Source organism: Aquarana catesbeiana, linkage group LG05 (genome assembly GCF_042186555.1).
Source record: "Aquarana catesbeiana isolate 2022-GZ linkage group LG05, ASM4218655v1, whole genome shotgun sequence".
NCBI classification, from domain to species: Eukaryota; Metazoa; Chordata; class Amphibia; order Anura; family Ranidae; genus Aquarana; species Aquarana catesbeiana.
In genome coordinates this window covers 234,451,772-234,464,442 of record NC_133328.1, presented here as the reverse complement: position 1 = coordinate 234,464,442, position 12,671 = coordinate 234,451,772, and the positions used below count along the sequence as shown (strand labels likewise).

The 12,671-nt window shown below is 42.3% G+C and overlaps 1 long non-coding RNA gene across 1 annotated transcript in view; it reads left to right on the top strand.

Annotated features, from left to right (window-relative positions):
• The window catches only part of LOC141144688 (uncharacterized), a 116,109-nt gene that overhangs the window by 91,822 nt on the left and 11,616 nt on the right, over window positions 1–12,671 (top strand). The gene's annotated exons all lie outside the window — the stretch shown is intronic.

Below are 12,671 nucleotides of genomic sequence, written 5' to 3'. Positions count from 1 at the left end.
AGTGTGGCTCCTGTTCCCTAAGCAGACCAACTCAAGCATCGCATGGTATCTTTGTGCCTGAGTGCTTGCGTAGCCCCTTGAATGCCTACGGAGCACCGCTGGTTCAGAGGACAATTCTGCAGAGGAAGAGGCCATAGAGGAAGAAGAAGAAGAGGAGGGGTGGAGGAGAGAGCTGTGGTAGAATCACCACTTCACCACTACTAGAATTTTGGAGCCATGGTGGTGGAACAAGCTCCAACAATACTGAACCCTGTCCTGCATCCTTCCCAGCTGCCATCAGAGTTACCCAGTGCACCGTGAAAGAAAGGTAACGTCCCTCTACACGCCTGCTGGACCATGAGTCAGCAGTAATATGCACCTTACTGCTGATCGCCCTGTCCAATGAGGCCAAGACATTGCCTTCCACATTCCACGGCCTTCTGTGAAAAGAAATGGTGTTTGGGATCCTGCCACTAAGGTACAGCACGTTCCACAAATTCACGAAAGGGGGCAGAGTCTACCAGCTAAAAAGGCAGCAGCTGCAGTGCTAGCAATTTGGCCAAGCTAGCATTCAGACGTTGAGCATATGGATAGCTGGGACCGAATTTCTTTCGACGGTTTAGCAACTGGGATAGGGAAATTTGCCTGCTGATATCAGATGTTGGTGTCCCGCTAGCAGATTGGCCACAAGTACTTGGGACACCTATTTCTATACCTTTATTCCTCTTAGTGCAGGTTTCTGAGAGGACTGTAGGTATAGTGGGGTTGGAGATCCCAGCTGATGCGGATCAAGGAGAGGTCCACCTTGTTCTTTGATGTGGGTCTTTTAAGTGCTGTTGCCAACGGACTGCATGGGAGGTTGTCATATGTCTGGTCAAGCATGTGGTGCCCAAGCGGCTGCTGTTTTGGCCACGCTTGATACGCTTCAGACATACGTTGCAAACAGCAACGGTGCGATCTGCTGCACACGTGTCAAAAAAGGCCCACACCGAAGAACTTTTCAAAATATCCGGGGAGTCAGCAGCACCCTGCACCTGCTTAGCTCTGCGGTGTGATGCAATAGGGTGGCTGCCCTTAAGCTGCCCCCTTGAGGGCATCCTGCCTCATTGGAGATGTGCCTCCTCCTCCTCTCTTCTATCAGGCACCCAGGTAGAGTCAGTGTCAGCAGACATGGTACTGTGTACACCAACAGAAGTTTAATAGCAACTATGTGTGCACTGTATGTATTGTGTACACCACCGGAGAAATAGTAGCAACTGCACTAGGGGTGCATGGTACTGTGTAGACCACCTGAAGTATATTAGAAAAAGTACACCGGGAATGGCCTGCAGTTAGATATAGGCTTGGCTACACTGGATGCAATATATATATATATATATATATATATATATATATATATATATACACAGTGGGGATGGAAAGTATTCAGACCCCCTTATATTTTTCACTCTTTGTTATATTGCAGCCATTTGCTACATTTGCTAAAATCATTTAAGTTCATTTTTTTTCCTCATTAATGTACACACAGCACTCCATATTGACAGAAAAACACAGAATTGTTGACATTTTTGCAGATTTATTAATAAAGAAACACTGAAACATCACATGGTCCTAAGTATTTAGACCCTTTGCTCAGTATTTAGTAGAAGCACCCTTTTCATCTAATACAGCCGTGAGTCTTTTTGGGAAAGATGCAACAAGTTTTTCACATCTGGATTTGGGGATCCTCTGCCATTCCTCCTTGCAGATCCTCTCCAGTTCTGTCAGGTTGGATGGTAAACATTGGTGGACAGCCATTTTTAGGTCTCTCCAGAGATGCTCAATTGGGTTTAAGTCAGGGCTCTGGCTGGGCCATTCAAGAATAGTCACGGAGTTGTTGTGAAGCCACTCCTTCGTTATTTTAGTTGTGTGCTTAGGGTCATTGTCTTGTTGGAAGGTAAACCTTCGGCCCAGTCTGAGGTCCTGAGCACTCTGGAGAAGGTTTTCGTCCAGGATATCCCTGTACTTGGCTGCATTCATCTTTCCCTCGATTGTAACCAGTTGTCCTGTCCCTGCAGCTGAAAAACACCCCCACAGCATGATGCTGCCACCACCATGCTTCACTTTTGGGACTTTATTGGACAGGTGATGAGCAGTGCTTGGTTTTCTCCCCACATACCGCTTAGAATTAAGGTCAAAAAGTTCTATCTTGGTCTCATTAGACCAAAGAATTTTATTTCTCACCACCTTGGAGTCCTTCAGATGTTTTTTTAGCAAAATACATGCGGGCTTTCATGTGCCTTGCACTGAGGAGAGGATTCCATTGGGCCATTCTGCCATAAAGCCCAGACTGGTGGAGGGCTGTAGTGATGGTTGACATCTCCCGACTGCATCTCTGGAGCTCAGCCACAGTGATCTTTGGGTTCTTCTTTACCTCTCTCACCAAGGCTCTTCTCCCCCGATAGCTCAGTTTGGCCAGACGGCCAGCTCTAGGAAGGGTTCTGGTTGTCCCAAACATCTTCCATTTAAGGATTATGGAGGCCACTGTGCTCTTAGGAACCTTAAGTGCAGCAGAAATTTTTTGTAACCTTGGCCAGATCTGTGTCTTGCCACAATTCTGTCGCTGAGCTCTTTAGGCAGTTCCTTTGACCTCATGATTCTCATTTGCTCTGACATGCACTGTTAGCTGTAAGGTCTTATATAGACAGGTGTGTGCCTTTCCTAATTTCAATCAGTATAATCAAACACAGCTGGACTCAAATGAAGGTGTAGAACTATCTCAAGGATGATCAGAAGAATGGACAGTACCTGAGTTAAATATGAGTGTCACAGCAAAGGGTCTGAATACTTAGGATCATGTGATATTTCAGTTTTTCTTTTTTAATAAATCTGCAAAAATGTCAACAATTGTGTTTTTCTGTCAATATGGGGTGCTGTGTGTACATTAATGAGGAAAAAAATGAACTTAAATGATTTTAGCAAATGACTGCAATATAACAAATATGTCATGAAGAGATCAATCAGTGCAAAAAATACCATAAAACAGCAGCTGAACACTGAGGGCCAAAATATCAAATCTCAGTGAGCAAATGTAGTAAAAGCAGTGCAGCGCATAAACAAACAAAACAAAACAAATACAAGAAATAATGATAAGAGAGAGTCCGTAGTGTGAAAGCACCATCAAGTGTCCATAAACAGTGGTCCTATGGATAACAAACAGGGTGATCATGTGACGGCCTCCACCAACACTGAGTCCTAACCGCTCACCTCAAAGTGTGGACCCCTGAGTAAATCAGTCAGGTCATACAAGCAGTCCTTCACAAGTATACTGGTCAGCTGGATGGAGGAATCGCTGGAGACTGGTGTACACTAATGACATGAGATCCCCTGTGTCATAGCCAAGAGCTCCGATATATTAGTTACATGGAATAATAATGGTACAATATAGTGCTCTCCGTTGGGTATATAAAAAACATTTAATAAAATGCAATTGCACTTAAATAGCAAGCACTGTTTCCTCAGTGCTAAGGTGACATAGCAGACAGTAACAATTTTCGACAGTTTTCCACGAGGATGAACGGAGGACACGGGTGACGTCACGTTGGTTAGGTGGTTACGTACGCGTTACATCCCAGGGGGCGGGGCTTCATCAGTGGTGATGGAGTGACTTGCTACACCGGCTATAAATAACCTGACACGACACCTCCTATCATCAGAGGAGTCACCAATACAGGGTAACCATGGAAACATCTAGATAAGAAGAACAGTGACACCTCAGGTCATCTTTGTTATCTGTGTTCAAAGGATTAAAAGTGGATTTATTACGAAGATTGGAATGGATTTCTACATCTACTACAGGGGTTCTGACAGGATTAGATAGAAAGTATTTTTTGATATTCAAACTCCTAATGAATTTGTGGATATTCACATAGGTCTGAAAATTATTGAGGTTCTGTACAGGGGCAATTTTAAGTCCTCTATCCAGAATGCGTATCTCATTTCCATTTAGTGAGCAACTACTGAGGTTGTAGATGCCTGTACCTAATGGGGTTTGGGTCTTTTGTATTCTCCTACCCCCTCTCCTTCCTCTCTTTCCTTTCTTTTTCATGGTTGGCCATTTCCCTGTGGGGATTGTGTGGGCAGGTGTCTCCACCAGTCCCCGGGGCTTGGATTGTAAAGCGGGGGACCCCTCCCTGGGCCACTCATAGCCCCTTAAAAATCCCCTCCTTCCCGTGTAGCATGGTTATGTAATGGAGCAAACCTTTTAGAGATAGGTACTGGATTACCTCGAGGGGGTTGCGATTTGCCCCTCTCCTGGTGGTTAGTATGTGAACCCTGATCCTGCCAATGATAATCCCAATCACAAGGGGAGTCATGATAATATTGATACTGAGAGTTATTCCTAGAAGGGGACTGATAATGAGTACCTCTCCTTCCTCTACCCCTCTTATTTTTTCCCCTCTGAATATTCCCTCTAAGGACTTGAGAGTTCCCCACAGGGGTGAAATTCTGATCATAATGTACATGATTTTGAATCAGATTCTTACTAGATGTAGGTAAAGGGGAATTAGTAGTCCCCTGGATGTGAGCTATCTCAGAGGCAAGCTGAGGACGAGGCATTGGGGGTTTGCCATTTGAATATATTAGCGTTACTAAATTCTTTTGACTTCCGGCCCTCATCTGGTTGTTTATCAGGTTACCATGGTCACTTTACGTGTGTAATTCCTGAGATGACCTGAGGTGTCACTGCTCTTCTTATCTAGATGTTTCCATGGTTACCCTGTATTGGTGACTCCTCTGATGATAGGATGTTCGTGTCAGGGTATTTATAGCGGGTGTAGCAAGTCACTCCATCACCACTGATGAAGCCCCGCCCCCTGGGATGCAACGCATACGTAACCACCTAACCAATGTGACGTCACCCGCATCCTCCGTTCATCCTCGTGGAAAACTGTCGAAAATTGTTACTATCTGCTATGTCACCTTAGCACTGAGGAAACATTGCTTGCTATTTAAGTGTTGGTTGAGGAAGGCAAAGCCAGGGGCATACTGAATAAAAAGGAGGCAGCCTATTTGGACCCTTTATTCTGTAGGACTCCCATAATATACTGGCTACCTAAGATCCACAAAGATAGTGCCAACCCACCTGGTAGGCCTATCGTAAATGGAATAGACTCTATTTCTTCTAGAGTTGGACAGTATATTGATTTTTTTCTTGCAGCCACTAGTTCTTAAGACAGATGCATTTCTCAAAGATACTAAGCATATCCTACAGGTCCTTGAATCTATCAGCTGTACATCATCTAGCATTTTGGTCACTGCTGATGTCAGCTCTTTGTACACTATTATTGGACATGAGGATGCATTGTCCTCTGTACAATGGGCTTTGGCATCTTCTGATCTCCCTAGAAAACACAGGTTGCCTCAGTTTTTGTCTATTGAGAAACTATTTCTGGTATGACCGGCAATTTTATTTGCAGACAAGAGGGGTTGCAATGGGGACGCGTTTCGATCCCAGTGTGGCCAATCTGTTCATGGCCCACTGGGAGGAAGAGGTTGTCTTCAATAATCGCCCCCTTGAGCTTGTCTGCTATAGGAGGTTTATTGACGATCTCATTCTTGTCTGGGAAGGAGATTGTTTGAGTCTTGACAGGTTTATTTAATCCATGAATGACAATTCCAAGAATATTGAGCTCACTTGGAATATCAGCACGGAACGCATTTCAAAGAGAGATTTCAAAAGAGGCCGATCATTTCCGTCTGTGCAACCACTTCAAATCTATTGATCGAAATTCTTACATCCCCCTGGGGAGTTGCCACCATAGGTCATGGTTGTGCAATATTCCTAGAGGCCAATAAATCAGGCGGAATTGCACAATTGCACCCATGAGGATGATCCAATCCCAGGTTCTTGCTTCCAGGTTTCACCAAAAGGGATATGAGAAATCTGCCTATATATATATATATATATATATATATATATATATATATATATATACAAGACTGTCTGTCTGTGTATATGTATGTATGTATGTGTATGTATGTGTGTGTATATATATATATATATATATATATATATATATATATATATATATATATATTTAAATATATAAAATTCACTGCAGCTGAATAACCTGCCCGCCTGCTCAATCCAAATGACACTCTCTCTCCATCCACACCAACAACAGACTACACGGGGCCAACGTGCAGGCAGCCTTATATAGTGTGGGGTGTGGACTTAGTCCCCCTCAGCCATGATTGGCCAAAGGCACCCTGCCTTTGGCCAATTATGGCTCTCTTAGCTGAGGGCATTGGCAAAAGCATGCAGGTCATGGTGAATGCTTTGGCCAATCATCATACAGCAATGCACTGCGCTCTCACAGTGCATTATGGGGTATTATGCGGAGCTCGAATTTGTCACAAATGCCCCATAATGTTCGGTTTTCGACGAATGGGCGAACATCCAATGTTCAGGTCGAACTCATGTTCGATCCGAACATAAAGCTCATCCCTATGTACAAGATGTTGAAACATAGCAAGGGCATTGCACAGGCAAAAAAGCATTACCAGGTACTTGAAACACCCAAAGAGTTCAAAAAGATGTTTTCCACTCATGCCTTTTCCTGATGCACATCAAATTATAGGCCCCCTGCAAGTTGAGCTTAGTGAACATCAAGGCCTTCCAGAATCTTTGAAATAGTTCAGGAATTAAGAGGAGTGGGTATTTGTTTTTAACGGTAATTTTATTGAGCTCCAGATAGTCAACATAAGGTCAGAGAGAGTGGTCTTTGGCTGACTGGAAGGTTATAGTCCCTGTAGCCCAATCCCACCAAGGGTATGAGCTTGTAACCAGAGTATTCCAAGAATTACTGGAAACACAGGAGAACTCAAGATGTAAAAACATAAAGTTCTTCGTGACCTGAACTTGTGGTAGTTAAGATAGGCATAGTTTCTTGAGTAATATTCCCAAATTTTGGATGTGTTCCATCTGCAAGATAAAGGTTAAGTTGTTGTCCCTTGGGCACTAAAGGAATTTGTAAGTCTCTTGCCATGTCAATGTTCAAAAAGCAGCTACAAGCCCCAGAACCAATGATGGTCTGGAACTTGTTGTCCTTTACATCCACTTGTGAAGAAATAGGAAGGACAACGTGAGCTAACCAGGTTCCTGAAACCTGAAAGTAAGTAGAATGTCTGTAAAGAAACTTAATTGGCTGAACAGGACAATTGATCCACAAGTGACCAGGTCCCCTCAGTACAGGCATAGAATGGTCTGGCGGCGCCGTAGTTTCTCCTCTGGTAACAAGGCAGGACGAAAGAGACCTATTTGCATTGGTTCGGCCTCTCTGGTAACAAGGCAGGACGAAAGAGACCTATTTGCATTGGTTCGACCTCAGAGGTGGTTGCTAGCTGGACTGGAGGATTAGTAGACAAGCTGGGTTGGATCTTGCGCATCATTCATGTAGGTATGAAGGAATAATTGTTCCTGGAGTCAACAATATAATTGGATGGCATATTGCACCAGGCCCTCCAAGAAGTCAGGCACCTTAACCCGGGCAAGTTCTTCTTTCAAATTCTCTGGTGAGCCCAAGTGATACTGACACTTTAGAGTCATTCCAGTCTGTGTGAAATCTTCAAAATTCACTGGTGTAGTCTTCCACTGGCAGCCGACCCTGTTGAAGTGCATGTAACTCAGCCTCTGCTATAGCTGTGCATTGAGGATCATTGTAAAGTTGAGCCATGGATTCAAAGAAGGTTGCTACTGAATTATTATTATACAGGATTTATGTAGCGCTTTACAGTATAACTACAATACACTTTAATACAGTAGGAATCAGAGAGCCCTGTTAGAGCTTACAATCTAATTAAGGACAGGACTGCATTGTTCCAGGAGGTGGTGTGCCGATGACTGGGACTCATTGGACAGCAAAGAGATAATGAACGCCACCTTTATTGATTTAAATGAGAAAGTTCGAGGTTGCGAAACAAAGTACAGCTCACATGTGTTTTTAAATGCAGAAAATTTCCTGCAATTTCCTGAAAAGTGTTCAAAGTTTGACACTCGAAGTTCTGGTGGTGGTATAACCACAGTAGGAGTCGCAGGTTCAAAGCTCCCCGAAGTGGAAGCTGGTGCATTTGCCAGGAGTCGAGGTGGTGGCAGTGGTGGACAGGTTCTGTATTTGTCCCTCGAGCTATAGATTTTCCTCCTGCAGATTCTTCACAGCTGGCACAGAGTGTTTAAAGGTGTAGCACCTCTTTCGGCCTTAGACATGGCTGGATGTTTGTATCATGTACCTTGGTTGGAAGCCAAGTTGATGAGTGGGCTTCCCTTGTGGTCCGAGCACCCCTGAATGCGGTGACAGAGGTACAAGGCTCAAAGAAGCATGGGTGGCAGTAGCTTGGTAGCAGATGTAGATATGGATAGAGACGTCGTCAAGGTGAGACAGGGTCATACATGGTAAGGCAGCAGCATGGACAGGAATCAAGCAGAACAAAGTCCAGTAGCAGGCCAATATCAGTACCAGGGAAGCAGACAGAGTGAGGTCCAGTAGCAGGCCAGGGCCAGTGCTGGGGAAGCGGGCAGAGCAAGGTGCAGGAGCAGGCCGAGGTCTGAACCAGGGAAAAAGGCAGAGAATAGTCAGAGGCAAGCTGAGGTTGGTATCCAGAATCCACAGAGTAAGGTCAGGAATGTGCCGGGTCAGCAATGGAAGATCAGTCAGCAAAAGCAGGAACACAGGAACAAGGGTTACAGGAAAGCTGAAGAACATCCAGCAATTAGCACACTCCAGGATCTCCTTTAAATACATAGCTTGGCGCTAATGCACGTGGACGTGCTGCACCTAAGTTTCAGTGCACACTGGATATTAAGGAATGAGCATTAGCTGCAAAAGAATGAGTATTAGCTGTGTTAGATTCCTGACAGGGATGAGTGAAATTTAGAGTGTCTATTTTCCAAAGGTTTGACAAAAACAGGGAGAAATCAGCAACATGTTGCCATTTGGCCAATCATTGGAATCAGTTGGGAATGCAAAATTCTGGTACTCTCATTAGCCTTATGTTTTTTATGCTTTTTTTTCAATTTATCCTTAGTAAAACACTTTTTGTCAGATTTTGTAGTTGCTATAATTTCCTATAATGTTTTACTAGGTTTGTCAGACAAACCAGATTTCTTTTTATGAGGAGGTAAGTAAAACTTTGGACAGAGGGGTGGCTGTGAACATGGTATACTTGGATTTTGCAAAAGCGTTTGACACAGTTCCCCACACACGGCTAATGTGTAAGGTAAAGTCTACAGCCTTGGAAAGATCAATTTGTAAATGGATAGAAAACTGGCTAAAAGACAGAATTCAGAGAGTAGTGGTTAATGATTCTTAAGCCTCGTACACACGATCGGATTTTCCGATGGGAAATGTGTGATGACAGTCTGTTTGTGGAATATCTGACCATGTCTATGCTCCATCAGACAATTGTCGGATTTTCCGCAAACAAATGTTGGATAGCAGGTTTTAAAATTTTCCGTGGACAAAAGTCTGCTGTCGGATTTTCCGAGCATGTGTACACAAGTCAGTCGGACAAAAGTCCAAAGTACAAACACGCATGCTTGGAAGCAAGTACGAGCCAGAAGCAGTCGGTCTTGTAAACTAGCATTTGTAATGGAGAATTAACATTTGTGACGTGGCATCGAAATGCAGCTCACATTCTCTTCTTCTTTAATGGGATAATAATGAAGCTGCTTTGCTGGTGATACTGATGGAGTGATTGCAAACAAATTTTCAAAGGCTTTTTTTTTTTAGTGAATATCAAGAATAATATTATTTTTTTTTTTTTGGGGGGAAAGTTACCACAACACCATTATCCCGTAGTTTTTAAGATCAAATATACAACTATGTTGGTGTCCCTTGTCAATTTTACATTGTATTTTTTTTTAATGTAACTGCCTACTCCCAAACTGTCAAGTAAAACACATAGCCAAGTATTATTCTCCACAATTTTTTTATTGTGCATTAAAAAGAGAAAACAAATAAAATTAGACATGCTATCTGCCAATAGAACTTACCCAAAAAGTGCATTCTATGCATCCAAAAATATACCGAATCAAATCATTATTCAACCAATAAAATAATGTCAAAGCAATGACTCCAAGGCCAATAATAAATAACACGTTATCTCCTCCAATTCCACAACATGTCTAGTTTACGAACGGCCGTTCAGAAATGAACTGAAAATCACTAAATGAAAAGCGCAAATCAACACTCACCAAACTTCTACTAACATGAAATTAGCAGAAGGAGCCCAAAGGATGGCGCTAAAGAGCTGAAAAACCATGTAGTACGTCACTAAGTTCATGATTGTTGGCCAACAATTGTGTGCCGTGTGTATGCAAGACAAGTTTGGGCCAACGCTATTTGGACAAAAGTTCACGGTTTTGTTGGCCAACAATCAGATCGTGTGTACGAGGCTTTATTCTGAATAGTCTAAAGCCTCGCCTCGTACACATGACAACAAAACCATGGAATATTGTTTGAAGGGTGTTGGCTCCAACTTGCCTTGCATACACACGGTCACACAAATGTTGGCCAACAATTACGAATGTAGTGACGTACAAGATGTACTATATGGTTTTCCAGCTCTTTAGTGCCACCCTTTGGGCTCCTTCTGCTAATTTCCTGTTAGTAGAAGTTTGGTGAGCGTTGATTCGTGCTTTTCATATCGCGCTTTTCATTTTGTGCTTTTCAGTTTGTTTTTGAACGGCCGTTCGTCAACCAGACATGTTGCGGAATCGGAGGAGATAACATGTTATTTATTATTGGCCTTAGAGTTATTGCTTTGACATTTTTTTTTGGTTAAATAATGATTTGATTTGGTATATTTTCTATATTTTTGGATGCATAGTATGCACTTTTTGGTTAAGTTCTATTGGCAGATAGCATGTCTAATTTTTTTTTTTTTTTAACGCACAATAAAAAATTGTGGAGAATAATACTTGGCTATGAGTTTTACTTCAAATGACAGTTTGGGAGTACCCAGTTACACTTTAAAAAATACAATATAAAATTGACAAGGAACACCAACATAGTTGTATCTTTGATTTTAAAAACTACGGATAATGGTGCTGTGGTAACTTGCACAAATAAAAAAATTAATTTTATCTGACAGACTTGTGTACACACGATCAGAAAATCCAACAACACACATTTGTTGGCGGAAAATTTGAAGACATGCTAGTTGACGGAATGTCTGACAACAATTGTCAGATGGAGCATATACATGGTCGGATTTTCCGCCAACAGCCTGACATCCAACATTTCCCGTCGGAAAATCCGATCGTGTGTACGGGGCTTAAGGTTATCAGTGGTGTACCCCAATGTTCAGTGTTGGACATAAATGATGAACCACAAGGAGAATTGTTTATTATTCTCACTAGAATGTTGCCAAAATCCCAAACATTTACTAGATAGGGACCCTAAAAAAGGGACAGGCCAAAAGGAGAAAATCTACATTCATTGGAATTTGTAATAATTCACTAGAAGCAGTTTTTGTCTTTTCATAAATGTATTATACAAACTGTTGCTATGTTTGTCATTAAACATGTGTTTTTTTAAACAAAATAACCTTTCTAAACAAATTATATATTTTATGATACATGATCTTTTTTCTGTTTTCCCATGAAGTCCCAGTGTACCGGGGGGTACTTGTGTCCCTTTTTAGGGTCCCTATCTAATAAATGTTCAGTGTTGGGACCATTACTTTTTAATATCTTACTAAATGACATAGGGTCTGGGATTAAAAGTACCATTTCTGTCTTTGCAGATGACACCAAGCTATACAGTGGATTAACGTCCTTGCAGGATGTTTCCAATTTACAAGCCAACCTCAATGCACTGTTGGGCAACTAAGTGGCAAACGAGTTTTAATGTTGAGACATGTAAAGTTTTGCACTTGGGGGCTAAGAATATGCATGCATCATACATACTAGGGGGAGTACAACTGGGGGAATCCATAGTGGAGAAGGATCTGGGAGTTTTGGTAGATCATAAGCTTAATAATAGCATGCAATGCCAAGCTGCAGTTTCCAAAGCGAGCAAAGTCCTTTCATGTATTAAGAGAGGCATGGACTCCAGAGAGAGAGATATCATTATGCCACTGTACAAATCATTAGTAATACCTCATCACGAATATGCAGTTCAGTTTTGGGCATCAGTTCTTAAAAAGGATACCAGGGAACTGGAGAAAGTGCAGAGAAGGACAATCAAACTGATAAGAGGCACGGAGGAGCTCAGCTATGAGGAAAGATGAGAGGATCTGAATTTATTCTCTCTTGAGAAGAGGAGATTAAGGGGGATATGATCAACATGTAAAAATACATAAGTGGTCCATATAGTGAATTTGGTGTTGAGTTATTCACTTTAAGGTCATCACAGAGGACAAGGGGAACTCTTTACGTCTAGAGTAAAAGATGGAAAGGTTTCTTCACAGTAAGAGCTGTGAAAATGTGCAATAGACTCCCTCCAGAGATGGTTCTGGCAAGCTCAGTAGATTGCTTTAAAAAAGGCCTGGATTCTTTCCTAATTGTACACAATATAACCGGATACTAACATTTATAGGTAAAGTTGATCCAGAGAAAATCTGATTGCCTCTCGGGGGGATCAGGAAGGAATTTTTTTTCCTGTTGTAGCAAATGGGAGCATGCTTTACTGGAGTTTTTCACCTTCCTC